The following is a 12347-nucleotide window of genomic DNA, read 5'->3' on the forward strand; positions in this document are numbered from 1 at the left end:
ATCACATTTTAAAAGGGTTGCTCTCTTATTGCTTGATCCTCAGTTCCTAAGTTGAGTTGAACCAAGGAGGTTGATAAAACGGATTGAGGCTTTCAGTGAATGTAGGAAATTCTGCCTTCTGAGGGGCCGTGGGTGGCCTAATTTCCTCATTCATGAACGGGCTTAGCACCTACTGTCTCTTAGCACAAGAGACACTGTCACAAGCTTTGTACCTCTGGTAGCTATGTTTAGATGCCCTTTCTTAATTTCCCCAGTTAGTGTCACTGCTGAGGTTCTTCTTAGATCTCCGCTGATGTCCATTTCTAAATCAGTCCTCTCACCCACATGCCTTGTTTCTGCCTCCATCTTCCAGCATGGCAGCGGGAGAATCAGTGCAAAACACAAAGATGTACTGCATGCAATCGGTAATCAATACAAAACACAAAGATGTACTGCATGCAATCGGTAATCAATACAAAACACAAAGATGTACTGCTTGCAATCGGTAATCAATACAAAACACAAAGATGTACTGCATGCAATCGGTAATCAATACAAAACACAAAGATGTACTGCATGCAATCGGTAATCAATACAAAACACAAAGATGTACTGCTTGCAATCGGTAATCAATACAAAACACAAAGATGTACTGCATGCAATCGGTAATCAATACAAAACACAAAGATGTACTGCATGCAATCGGTAATCAATACAAAACACAAAGATGTACTGCATGCAATCGGTAATATCGTTTTAAGGCTTCTTACTGTAGCAGAAGAAAATTGTCAGCACCCTTTCAAATAAAATATCTGAGTGGTGTGGGAGGTCCTTTTGTCTATGTATTGCTTTTATTGGTTAATGAATAAAGAACTGATTTGGTCTATAGAATGGGAGGAGGAAGGCGGGGTCAGAAAGAGCTGCCATGGAGCCCCTGCCAGAGTCAGACATGCTGAAACTTTGCTGGTAAGCCACTGCCATGTGGTGCTATACAGATGAATAGAAATAGGTTAAATTAATATAATAGCCAATAAGAGGCTAGAGCTAATGGGCCAAGCAGTGATTTAATGAATACAGTTTCTGTGTGGCTATTTCGGGGCTGAGCAGCCAGGAATGAAACAAGCCACCTCCTTCCAACATCCGAGTTTGTGTGCCACTGTTTAGTCACATTCTAGAATGTGCTGTTCTGAACATGCTCAATATGTTGACTCGAAGTGACTCGATTCATACAAGTCATTTCAAATAATCATGAGAACAGTACTGTGCCCTAGATCTCCGCGTTGCAGAAGAGGAAAGACTGGCCCAGGGAGACTATGGAACTCACCCAAGAACAAATAGCTGCTTGGCCCCAGACCTGAATTCACTGTCTGGCACTTTCTGATTCAGGTCTCTGGATTAAGCCACTGCCTCCATAGCGGCTGGGGGAGGGACAGCAACAGAGCGAGTTGGAATCAAGGGATGGAGGAAGCGCAGCCTGAAAGAAGGATGCTGGGGAGGAGGATGCAGTCTTTCCTTTCCCAGGTGGGTGGTGGGAGGTGGCTACCTGGAATTGAAGAGACCCGCTCTGGTGCTGTGGTTCAAGAAGTCTTCCCAAGGAGACATTTTGCTTCCCAGAATCCTCAGCCCAGCAGTCGTCCGCTTCCCTTGTGCTCCATTTTATCCCCCTCTCAACAGAGGCGGATATTAAGCAGGTATCTGGGATGGGATTACCGCCTCTGGAAGGCGCCTCTCTTCTCTGGTATACATGAAGAACTGAAGGAGTAGCCTGACGCCTGCTTCCAGGCCTCTTATAAATCATTTTCAGTCTTTCGGAAGTGGCCACTGGGTAATCAGATATGGTCAGCCTGCCAGGCTGCTTCTTGAACAAGATGTTTCCTCCTGACTTCTCCAGTAGTCTTATCCTAACCCTAGTGGAAGGAAGCCTGCCTTTACCATTTTAGTGGAGGCTTGCCTGCTTGCATACCTGCAGAGAAAAGTTCTTGGTCGCGGGTTCCAGAATATTTTTCCTTTCAAAAAAAAAATTAAAAAAGAATGTTTGAGGATGCTGTGTACTAGCTACGTTTGATGTTGGGAAATTTTCGTTAAACTCTAAATTTTAGAGTCTAAAATGTATGTGTTCTACACAAAAAATTCAGAGGGGTTAAACTGACTTCCCCGATCAGGGTCATTACGTGGGGCCAGCATATGCACCCTTGTTAAGAGCGTTTTTTCCCAGACCACACCGAATCCAAAACTTCGGGACATGCAGAGGTGGTGGGGTAGGGGTGGAGACAGCATTTGGGCTTCCTTGCCTGACGCATTGCTCCGCCCCACTAGCCTTGCTCTTTGTAGGGGGCCTGCAAGATTCCCTGCTTTACGGGGAGTCCTAAGCTGGCATCTTTAACCTTGAGCCTGCTCGCTGGCGACCCCCAGAGGGCCAGTATGGTTTGGGGACCGCTGTGAATAAGGACTCTAGTTCTAGTTTTAACGACTCTATTTGCATAACGGAGACTGAGCTTCCTCCCGCCGGTCTGCAGTGCTTTTCTTCCCTCCTTCTCCGATCCCCTGCTACTACATCCTCCCCCCCAGTCCCTCACTGCTCCCCCAAGGCCCCCTTCTCAGCGGACTCACTCGGAGCTTGAGTGCCGGACTCTTCTTCCCCGGCCTGGTGAGGTTCGGAGGCACCTGGAGGTGTGGAGTCCAGGACCAAGCCGGGCTAGGGAGCCGCCCTGGCACTGCCTGACCCTAACAAAGGGAAGAGAGCTCCCGGCCGGCTCGAGCGCGCGGTGGGCACAGCGGCTGCCGCCTTCTCGGCTGAGAGTGCTGCCAGTGAGTAGGGGCGAGGCGGCCGGCACTGGCCGGGAGGAGGGGTGCAGGGGTGAGCTGAGGGGCAGCCTCCGATGCCTGGGCAAGAGCCGCCGCCCGGGGCTGGGGGTGTCCGTCTTTGGCCCAGGGGAGGGACAGGCACCCTGGCCTCCCGCTGCTCGCCAGTCTGCGCACCCACAACAAATCCACGTGTGTGGGGCCCGTAGGAGCCCGCAACGCTGCATCTGTATTGTGTAAGCCGTTGCGTTGCAGAACGCGGGTCCCTTCCGATCTTGCCCACTGGGGTAACAGAGACTGAGGCTGGTGGAAGGAGAGGGAGCGCATGCACCACAACAAACGCACGTGTGCCCCGCTAGGGATCTGGGGGGTGCAGCTAGCCCTGCTCAACAGCACTGCTGAGCCTCCTGCAGGCAGAGGTTATTGTCCCAGCCAAACCCGTGGGTGCGGTGCTTGGAGACGACACTCACTGCTGGAGGGCGAGAGTTATTTCGAAAAGGTGTTCTGTGAGCGGTCGGACTAACCCTGTAGATTTTAAAATGAAAAACAAGCAAGAAAGAAACTACCAAAGCCCCCACCCTCACTTGTGTGTTCTACCCTTCGGCACGTGCCTTGAGGTGACAAGCCCTCACCTCTTCCCCCGAGGTTTCCTAGAGATGCGGGTTGAACCAAGAGTCTGTAGTTATCCTTTAAAACAGACACGTTCCGACACACCATTGTCCCCGTGCTCTGGCGACTGCCTCTGTTGGGGAATCTCGAGCGCCTCCCTAGCCTACCAAAAGAATAGTCCAATTTAAACCAAATCCACCAGTGAGGTCTTGGGTTTCGCTTGCACTTCGCCTCGGAGGTCCCTGTGCCTAGACCCTCCAGGTGTCACTGGCTCCTCCTCTTCACGCAAGGCCACCCAGGTCCTCTTGTCGTTTCCGAGGCTCACGGAGGTAGGTCGGTTTTTTGGGTGCTTTCGCTTTACTTTCTCTTGTCTACTCACGCAGCCAGATTTTACTTAGTGAGATCTGGGCTTGGCAGCTCTGAGGATGGGGTGGGGGTGGGGTGAACGGATCCTGGACGACCTGTGCAGTAGTGACAGCACCCCGCCTAATTGATGCGTCACTTCGGATAGTTCCTCTAGAGGCTGAGCGGTCTCTGAGGAGAGCTGGACAGCCTCCAGCCATGGACCATTGTTACTGCAAGGGTCCAGGCGACAACTAGAGAACCTTGTATTTTACAGGCAGGAAGCTGAGGTCTGAAAGTTCAGCCTCCTGAGTGTGGGTCTTCCAGCTGCTCTGCCTTCATCCGAAGGATTCTGCGGTTAGCTTAAAAGGCAGTCGCCTTCGGCAGAGCAGTTGAGAGTTAAACAAAGAAAATAATTCAAATTGGGATCTGCACCCTTCCATTACGGCTTTCAAGAGTTCCCTGTGCAGCGGAGAAGAGAGATTTAGAAATTCCCCGCTCACCAGCCTATCCTGCTTCCATGACTTTGTTCTGCTCTCCTGGCTGCCCCCTTGTTCTCAAGTTGAACTAGGGCCAACTATAGAGCCTTAGATGTTTTGCCTCATATCCCGGCGCTAAGAGGCCTTTGTTTGGGCAGAAGCAGGGGCTGTTGACATCAGTCCCATTGGGAGGAAAGTGTCTCTTGTAATCCGCTGCTCCTGAGCCCCTCGCTGGAGAACAAAACATTGTTTTCATTGATTTTATTTAATTAATTTATCTATTATTTATAAGTCCCATGGAAGTAACTGTGCTTTTCGTGTTTGGCAGAGGAGAAGCAGGCAAAGGAAAGAACTCTGAGGCCAGTTTCCCAAAGCTAACTATGCTCTGTGGCCCCCTCCTTTCATCCCTCACCTCCTAGGTGTCTTTACCTTCCCCTTGCTTTCCACATGGTTTAACTTTGTAATGCCAGCGTAAAAACCACAGCTCTCAACTTACGGAGAAGGGATAGTTTATTCTGGAGCCACTTTGAGCAGCCGTGGCCAGGGAACACAGATTTAGGTGACCCCCAAATTCCATGTTCCAGCGTGGAAGAGGTTACAGGGAGCCTGTCTAGCTTTACAGAACAGAGGAAGTCATAAATTAAGTCAAGCTTAAAATACGTTGGTGGGTCCATCAGAGAGGCAGGTATAGAGAAATGCTACAGAAAAAACGCTGGAAGCTTTTCTGTAGACTCAAGATGCTATCTGGTGGCATTCCTAGCTTTTAGTCTCCTGCTAAGTTAATAGATTCTAAAAGGCTTTTTATCTTGAGTTCCAAGATGTTAATTTCGGCATGAGGGGTGGTGAGGGTGGGGCAAAGAATGGGCGAGATGGGGGTGGGGTGGGTACAAGGAATGGCTTTCCCAGAGGACCAGAACTTCGTCCAGGATAAAGTAATTAGCCTCTGGACCTGCAAAATTCCAATCTTCACAGCACTGAAATTCTAATCAACCAATTGGTCCTTGCAGACGATTCACAGCTAGGTGCCTGTGTCTCCTCAGAATGCTACCCCTACAATGAACTTGAGGCTCTTCAACCCTTTTGCTTCTCACATGGGAAAATTAAGGACCCAAGAAGAGAAATGACTTGCTTCCCAGTACACAGAAACACTGCCAACCGACTTTTAGTGTCTCTTTTTTTTTGCGTCAAAGGGAAGGTGTTGCATCAAACAAACTGCTGTTGGTACCCCAGAGTAAAACCAAAGTTATTATGGTTGCTATAACAACACTCTTTAAAGTAAAGCGAAGAGTTCCTTAAGGATTTAAATGGGTTTGGCTGGTAAGCAGAGGAATGGATGCTGGTCCAGTGTAGATTGTTGCAGTTAACACTGAGGTTCAGTTTCCTTTGACTTGCTGAGTGTGGTTCACTTTGCGCTTGTCCCTGGGAGCTGCTTTGCAGATATTTGCAAAGCAAAGGACAGCGGGAAGTCAGAAGACCAGAGACTCCTTAGCTTCTGGGCTGGGCTCTGTTCTTCTCTTTCCTGGTGGATCTGCCCGAGTCTGCCCTGGCTCTCCTGGGAAGTAGGTGCTGCTGGAGGCCTTAGAGCCTGAGGAGGGTGTGCACGTATTGTTCATGGCTCCTACCTGGCATCAGTGTGTGATGTTTGTGGATAAGAAGAACTTAGTTAGGGAAACAGGTTTTTTTTTTGTTGCATATTTAGTGCAATAACTTTTTTGTTGTTTGTTTGTTTATTTATTTATGTTTTTATATCTTGACCCAAGTTTGCCCTCTGAGTTTCTCCCCTCCAACTGCCTTTATCCAATCCTTCTCCATTTCTATTCAAAAAGGGCCACATCTCCCACGAATATCAACCAAACATGGCATATCAAGTTGCAGTAGACCAAGCACTTCCCCTTGTATTAAGGCTGGGCAAGGCTAATCCAGTAGCAAAGAAGGGTCCCAAAAGCTAGCAACCAAACCACACACCTGTAACATATATGCAGAGGGCCTCGATCAGTCCCATGCCAGCCATCTGGCTGTTGGTTCAGTCTCTGTGAGTCCCTTTGAGCCTACGTTAGTTGACTAAGCTGACTAAGCGGATTTTCTTACGATGTCCTTGACCCCTCTGGCTCCTACAATCCTTCCTATTATCCCTTTTCCACAGGATTTCCGGCATGCCCCCTGGCATCTGCATGTTTCCCTTAGTTGCTGGATGAAGCCTCTCTGTTGACAGTTGGGCGCCGATCTACGAACATAGCAGAATGTCACTAGGAATCATTTCACTGACATTTATTTTATTTTATTTTTTGACAGTCGTGTCTGGTTCTATCCTAGGACTCTGGGTCTTGGCCCTCGTAGGTTGCTGTGCGTTTCCATTGCACTAGGTTTCTAGCTTGTCTCGGAGATGCTCCCGGATTCCAGTTGTCTCTCTCGGTACCCTCTTCCTCCATCCTACTCCTACCTGACCCCTCCCGGTCACATCCCCACCCTAGCCTTCTTGGGAAGCATGTTTGTTTGGTTGTTTGTCTCACTTCATGGTAGCCCTCTGACTTCCTTAGATGGGCCTTTATAAGCCCATGCGCAGCACTAACAGACTTTGCAATGGTGTCGTTCCGTGTTACATACTAGGGATGCTTTTCCTAAGTCATTACTAGGAAGGTCATGTCAGCTTTCTGAATTGAAGTGTTCTGGTTATAAAAATAAGACATTCCCGTTGAAGAACATGCCAAAAAGGATTGAGAAACAGGGAAAAAAAAATCCACTGTCCCAAATATCCTTGTACTATCTGGCAATTTTGTTTCTGTATTTCATAAACAAACATAAACCAAGCAGAAAAAAAAAACCTTGATTTTTTTTCAAAATAATTGAGAATAATTGTATGTATAGTTACAGTTCTTTTATTTCAGTTTACGTTAAAGTTTTGACGATGACCACATCAGTTGCTAGCACCTTTAAGTTCCCATGGACCTATGAGACCTGGCCAGCTCAGTGTTTATTTCAGTGAGGGCATGCCGAGGAAGAAGCTTCCACCTCCCTCTCCTATCCCATCCCTGCCTAACCTCTTCAAACATCAGCCACAGTTTTTCTTTAAGAAATTCGGAAGCACTGGCAATACAATAGACATGAATGGACCCTGTGCATGGCCTTGAACTATGGTCTTGCTCTTGTGACCTCCAGAATCTTAATAGCAAAGTTTCTGTAAATGCCCAGTGAACAACTCCAGGGCCATTCACTACCTCATTTGACATACCGAGTAAAAGCCACCTAATCCAAAGGAGGAGAGAGACCCGAGTGACAAGAGACCATTGCCCGATGCTGCTGATCACAGAGGAGAGAACCTGTGGTGACGGGGAGAGCAGTAGACACGGCTGTGGAGGCTACTCCTGCAGTCAGTTTTACCTGTTTCAACTGATATTGTAACTAACATGCTAACAGACTGGTTCCAGTTTTCTTTCCTGGGTCTCCATAGGCTAGAGTCCCAACCTTTGGATTATCGGGTCATGCTGTAAAAGGCATGGCTGTTGAAGAAACCCTGGACCCTGCCTTGACCTCATTACTCTGAAGCATGTCCCAGATATCTTATTAGCCAAGCCATAAATATTTCACTCAGCCTGATAATGCAGATTGAGTTGTGTTGGCTTCGGGCCTTTCTCTTCTCTTGCCTTTATGGGAACCGTTCAAGCTTTTGGGGAGCAGGCCAAGGAGGAGAGGGTACAGTAATCCTGGGAACTGTTTAAGCTTTGCTTCTCAAATATGGAGGTCATGCCATGTCCCCAAAAGTCAAAGACAGATAATACAGGACACAGAACTTAGAAGAAGCAGGAGACCCGATTTAAGCAAGACTCCAACTCTTATCCTTTTTTTTTTTTGTTGTTTTGTTTTTTGTTTTTCGAGACAGGGTTTCTCTGTGGCTTTGGTTCCTGTCCTGGAACTAGCTCTGTAGACCAGGCTAGTCTCGAACTCACAGAGATCTGCCTGCCTCTGCCTCCCGCGTGCTGGGATTAAAGGTGTGCGCCACCACCGCCCGGCTTTCACCTCTTATCTTAACTAGTTGTCTGCTTTTGGCAAAAGACTTGGATTTTTTAAAAATATTTATTTATTTATTTACTTTTACAGCACATTTACAAAAATTTGGTGACTACTGACCAAGGTAACCTCAGATGGTCAGTATCAGGTCTAAATCATGCTCAAGCCTGGCCTTCCTTTCTGAGAGGCAGGGTTTCCTGAGGTGAGAGTTGGGGGGAAGGCCCCACCCTCCCTGTCACGCTCTACTGTGGTGTGCCTAAGGTGTGGTTGCTCTGACGCACAGCTGACCTCCAGTGACTCTGCTTGTCACTCTTCCTTCTGTCCCCTCCCAGATTGCCAGCCCTCTCCCCACTTCTGCCCTGCTTCACGGATGGGGACAGAGACAGTCTTGGTTCTGCCATTCATTCCTTGAGTGACATGTCCTTCTGAAGCCCCTCTTTATTAAGAGAAGGGGCAAGAGTTCATGCCTATCTATCTCTGACTTCAGTGAGTCTTGGTTTCTTCTGGTAGGAGGAAGAGAGAGGGTCTGATGTGGTAATCAGTAAGGTCTCGTTTTACTGGCATTCTCATTATTCCTGAGCTTAGCCTGGGACTTGTGGTCTCTGTATAGCTTGGGGTGTGCCAGGCACTCAACAGTTGATCTTCTCCCCTGTCCCCATTCCAGCTCTGACAGCAAGTCAAAGATGTATGCCAGTTTGAGAGGCTTTTTCAGAAAAACAATAAGGGAAATCATTTTATAAGATTCAGATAATAAGGGATCAACCAACTTCCCATATGCTGTTCCTCCCATGCTCCGTCTGTTTGTTTGCCTGCAGCCCTGGAGATCAAACCCAGTTGCATGCATCCGAGGCAAGGGATCCCTGAGCCCTGGCCTCAGCCCATCCACTTCCCTAAAGTGATTTCTCCTTACAGTGATTCCCTTCCAGCCCTTTCTGCCCCAAGTATTTATGGTCCTATGCAAATGCGTTTTTTTGTTTACTTGCTTGTTTGTTTCTGGAAACAGGATCTCACTGAGTTGCCCTGACTGGCCTTCACCTCACAGAGATTCACCTGCCTCTACCTCCCCAGTGCTGGGCTAAAGTTGTGGGCCACCATGCCTGCCTGGCTCAGATGTACTTTACAAACCCAGTTGATGGAAGACATCATGACTGCCACTTTACACACGAGTCTTTTCAGTTGTGTGGAAGGGAACGCTTTCTATATCTGTGTGCACTTACTATTTTTTTTTCAGGTCTGCATCACAAGTCTATTTTTTGAGTATACTTACTTAACTTATCTTCTGCTGGCAGATATATATTTGTCTGTTTTCATAAAACATATTTCCAGTGTTTACACGTGGAGTTGCTTGTAAATGTCAGTGAGTTACAAGAAGCCGGTTCATCAGACTCTGGGGAGGGTGGCAAGAGCAGGAACCCAGGGACACAGGGACACTGAGGACCACCCTGAAACACTGGGCTAGAGGCTACGCACATTGCTAGCAAGAGACTGTATTTGGATGAAGAGATATTTTTGGAACTAGCCTGACCTGGTTGGGTGCCCTCAGCCGCAAGTGCAAAATCTGAGCTGCATCATCACCTTCCTCCCCACTCCATGGAGCCAACTTCGCCTGTTTCTGCTCTCAGGGTCAGGTCTGAGGATCTTAGGGAGAGTAAGGGGGCGGGGCGAGAAGTGAGAAAAGGTGACGTGTGTTCCCAGGCTCTGAGGGAGGGGGTTTTCTGCTCCATCTTGCTTTTAGGTCCTTTAGAAGGCCCTGCCTCCTGAGTCCCTCACACTGAGGCAGGGCTATGGCAAGGTGAGTGCTAATGACACACTGGTGACGGATTCCACGTGCGAACCGGAGCTTTTCATCCGCTCGGCTTCTCTTGCGGAGAGTCTCGCTGAGTGATTGGTGTGGAAAGGAGAACTGTGATGAGGAACCACGGGCTGGGGGGAGGGGGGGTGGCCGTAGGTGAAGGAAACAGAACTGCCCAGCTGGCTGGGGAGGGAGCAAGGCTGCAAGGTGGAGAACCCCTTTTCAGGGAGACGCCTCAGAACCGGATAGAAGCAGAAGGCAAGGAAGTCCTTGGCTGTGTAGGAAGGAGCGAAAGATAAATACTAGAATTGAAGCCATGGGATGAGGCGAGGACAGAAATGCCCGTTTTCATCTCCTCCGCAGTGTGGAATGATGTGGAGGCCTTCAAAGAGGCCTGCCTGACTGTAGTTTCCCCTCGCGCTTGGCAACCCTCCACTGCTCTGTCCTTGACTTCAGCTTGGCCTGACCTCATATTCATAAATTATGTTCACATGAATAAATATACCACATACACTTGAGAGGACCAGGAAACCTGGCAACTGGGAGAGAACTCTGTGTCCTAGGAGGATCACTGTAGAGTTCTCCGCATTATAGCCTTTCTAAATCCGCTTCTCTCTCTCTCTTCCACCTTGTAGAGTTTTAGGGCTCTGATGCTACTGCTTCATTTATTTATTTATTTTAAATTGCATGGCTGGGAATCAGACCTGGGGCCTCGTGCACGTAAAGCAAGTACTCTACCAGCTAAGCTGCACAGCCAGCCCCTCAAGAAGCTTTAAAATCTGGATCTTGTATCCTCTTGATGGCCTTCTGGGCTGGAGCAGAGAGTCCTGCCATGTCATTTCGCTTAAGCTTCAGTTTAGTCTGATGAGGGAAACATGGCTGTTGTCGTGAAGGCCGCTTGTTTGTTTCCTGGCTGTTTGGCAGCTCAGACCCTAAATAATCACACAGAAACTGTATTAATTAAATCACTTCTTGGCCCATTAGCTCTAGCTTCTTATTGGTTAGCTCTTACATATTAATTTAACCCATTCTATTAATCTGTGTATCACCATGTGACTGGCTAAAGTTCCAGTGTCTGTCTTTGCTGGGGCTACATGGGTTCTCTCTGACTCTGCCTTCCTTCTCCCAGCATTCAGTTTAGTTTTCCCAACCTATCTAAGTTCTGCCCTATTAACAGGGAAAGACAGTTTCTTTATTAGTAAGTGATATTCACAGCATACAGAGGGGAATCCCACATCACTTGGCACAGGTTTTGCTGTGTTCTTGGTTCTCTTTAGTCATTGTGTGTGTGGTTTTTTTTTGGCACTAGTAGCTCCATTTTGCAGATGAGAAAATCAAGCTCCAGAGTTGGCCAGAGACTTGCCCACAGTCCTGCTGCTGGTGGGGTGCAGTCTAGAGAGGAGGTGGCTCTTTCTCTACAGTCAGCTACAATTGATTTCACTGCCAGCATGCCAGCTTTCTCCAGTCCTTTGGGGTCTGAGAAATGCTTGGTTTTGTTGTTTGGGGGGGTGCCTCTAATTGAGCGTGAAGGACAGTCTTCCCTCACTCCCCGTGTGCCATACACCGTTATTCCCTGTTTCGTGGGCGAGGAAACAAAAACCGAAAGCGACCTGGTGACATGTCCAAAGGCGGGCCACTCAGTGGACTGAGCTGCTTGGACTTGAGTGAGCACATCCTGCTCTCCGGTCAGACTTTTGGCCTCCACTCCAGGGCCTGCAAGGGCAGGCTGAGCCCCGACTTGCTGGCTGAGATACCATTCCTTTTCTTTCTGTCTTTCAAGGGGCACATCCCCCCAAAACCTTCATCCTTCCACCTGTGTGTGCTGGTATTAACCCACCTCCGCTTCACCGAGACCGGTTGCCTGACGTAGACCCTCCCCATGGCCTGGTCCTCGGTGCCCTCCTATCTGTTTAGCCAACCAGTAGATCAGAAATCTCCAAAGAAGCCTTTATGTGACAAAGGGGAAGAAGACTGTTACTTTTCTTAAAATGTTCCAGATTCATACAGGAGATCAAGCCTTACCTGTGAAACCTATGGGATTGGGATGGGATGGGATGAGGGGGTGAGGGTGGAGGTGGGGGCGGGAGTGGGGGCGGGGCTGGGGGGGGGACATGATAGGTAGGAGGGATTTGGAAAGGAACAAAGCTCACTTTAAAACAAAACTGCTGTCTTACCCAAAGGTGAATGGGCTCTGCTGCTGTTGTCTTCATCTCCCAAGATCGTTTCTGGTTTCTGGTTTGCTGTTGGTTTTGGGCTGGGGGAGGAACTGTAGGGTCGTTGTTCAAAGTAAAGTTTACTGCAAATTAAAGTGAGACCTCAGAGACAGAATGACGAAATTG

General features: G+C 48.4%; 1 protein-coding gene across 1 annotated transcript in view; it reads left to right on the forward strand.

The window, feature by feature from the left end:
- The first annotated feature begins 2444 nt into the window (after nt 1-2444).
- Nucleotides 2445-12347, forward strand: part of St6gal1 (ST6 beta-galactoside alpha-2,6-sialyltransferase 1) — a 140004-nt gene continuing 130101 nt past the window's right edge. The window contains exon 1 of the mRNA XM_041678067.1: nt 2445-2787. The gene's annotated coding sequence lies outside the window, so the exon portion shown is untranslated. The remainder of the gene's footprint in view (nt 2788-12347) is intronic.

The sequence above is a fragment of the Microtus oregoni genome, unplaced genomic scaffold (assembly GCF_018167655.1).
Source record: "Microtus oregoni isolate MIOR12 unplaced genomic scaffold, Mior012 000029F_ref0000214, whole genome shotgun sequence".
In the NCBI taxonomy this organism is placed as follows: Eukaryota; Metazoa; Chordata; class Mammalia; order Rodentia; family Cricetidae; genus Microtus; species Microtus oregoni.